The 1638-nt window shown below is 46.9% G+C and overlaps 1 protein-coding gene across 2 annotated transcripts in view; it reads right to left on the bottom strand.

Moving 5' to 3' along the window:
- The window catches only part of hmbox1 (homeobox containing 1), a 24223-nt gene extending 23105 nt beyond the window's left edge, over window positions 1–1118 (bottom strand). For both annotated transcript variants that reach the window (XM_015399089.1, XM_015399091.1), the window contains exon 1: window positions 856–1118. The gene's annotated coding sequence lies outside the window, so the exon portion shown is untranslated. The remainder of the gene's footprint in view (window positions 1–855) is intronic.
- Window positions 1119–1638: the final 520 nt, after the last annotated feature.

The following is a 1638-nucleotide window of genomic DNA, read 5'->3' as shown; positions in this document are numbered from 1 at the left end:
TCTATGAATACCGACTCTAATCTCAGGGTTCTGACTTTAATCTATGAATACCGACTCTAATCTCAGGGTTCTGACTTTAATCTATGAATACCGACTCTAATCTCAGGGTTCTCACTTTAATCTATGAATACTGACTCTAATCTCAGGGTACTGACTTTAATCTATGAATACCGACTCTAATCTCAGGGTTCTGACTCTAACCTATGGATTCTGACTCCCCCCCCCCCCCTCCCCCCATATTAAACCCAAAAAAATCAGGTAACTTTTTTTTTTTCAGTGGCCCTAATCCTCTTCTGTACACCTGAGTAAAGCAGCAGCAGCAGCAGGATAAAAACAAACCATCACTGCTTTTGGCTTTAATGCATAGAGGCCCCCCATCTATTGGAAACTTTCTGGATGCGCCCCTGTTCATGATGGGCGCATCGGTCGCTCCCGATCATCCTCCTCCGGTTCTATCCGAACCGAACCGTTCATGTGTTGTTTTGCTGACTCCGTGGCGGGGCTGCAGAGGCAGAACAAGCAGCCACTTTTCACGCCCTGAATAATCAGCAAAACACCATAAACTGTTTCAGAACCGCAGGCAGCGAACAGCAGGTCGGACACATTGCGACACTTTGTGCACAGAATGACGGTACTTGACTGAAGCTGTCCTGTTCGTGAACCGGTCCGCTGGCACCGACAGCCAGCTCATCCCGGGTTATTTGGGTCGCAGCGGAGAGGTGGAGTGATTAGCATAGTGAGCTAGCCGCCAAAGCCCCTCCTAGCAGCCGTTGGTTAGCAGCTGTCGCTCGCTAGCGAGCCTCTCATATTAATAACATCACTTTCAGAGCAGAGACAGCAAACTACATGACTTACCTCGGCTCAAACAGTCCGCTTCACCATTTAACTCCAAAAAAAAAAGTGAAGCACGAGCCAAGCGGTGCGTTTAACAGCCGCCGAACAATAAGGCAGCAGGATGGCGGTGCCCCGCGCGACCCCTTTCCCAAGGATTTCTAATCAGAGGCGAATTATTTGCCTCTCCGCTTTGTCTGTCTGACAACAGCCATATTGACAAGTTCCACCTCAGAGGAGCGCAGAGGGAACTGTAGTTTTACTCCCGCTAAGGCCTTTATAACAGGCGGCGGCGTTCTCCCTGATAAAGACTACAAATCCCTGGAAGGAGAGCGAGAGGGAACTGATGGCTCGCGGATCTCCAGCTGTCAGAGCGAGCAGAGGCGGCGCAGCATCTAGGGGCCACAGCAGCCGCTGCTAGACAGGGGCCAACAGGGGATAACAGGGGCCAACAGGGCCAGTGCCCCTGCTAAACATATTAATAAATACAGTTCTTACCACATTTTTTTTCAATTGTGTCTTTTATTTCCCAGTTATATCATTTATTGACTTTATTGATCTCTCACAGTGGAGAAAGTTACATGGGGTGGAGTGCATGGGGGTATATACAGTATACAAGTTCCTGGGGGCCCCCAAAAAACTCCTTTTAAATCTATGATTAATATATCTGTTTCTTATTTGTGCACATTAATTATGTTTTTGTAAAAGAGAAATACTTTTAAGACAGCATGAAAAGTCAGCCGAGTACATTGCCAATATGAACATTTCATTTCAATTCAGTTTATTATATATGTGGACATGATATGA

This window comes from Cyprinodon variegatus, unplaced genomic scaffold (assembly GCF_000732505.1).
Source record: "Cyprinodon variegatus isolate N-32 unplaced genomic scaffold, C_variegatus-1.0 Scaffold987, whole genome shotgun sequence".
NCBI lineage: Eukaryota > Metazoa > Chordata > Actinopteri > Cyprinodontiformes > Cyprinodontidae > Cyprinodon > Cyprinodon variegatus.
This window is presented reverse-complemented; position numbering and strand designations above follow the sequence as displayed.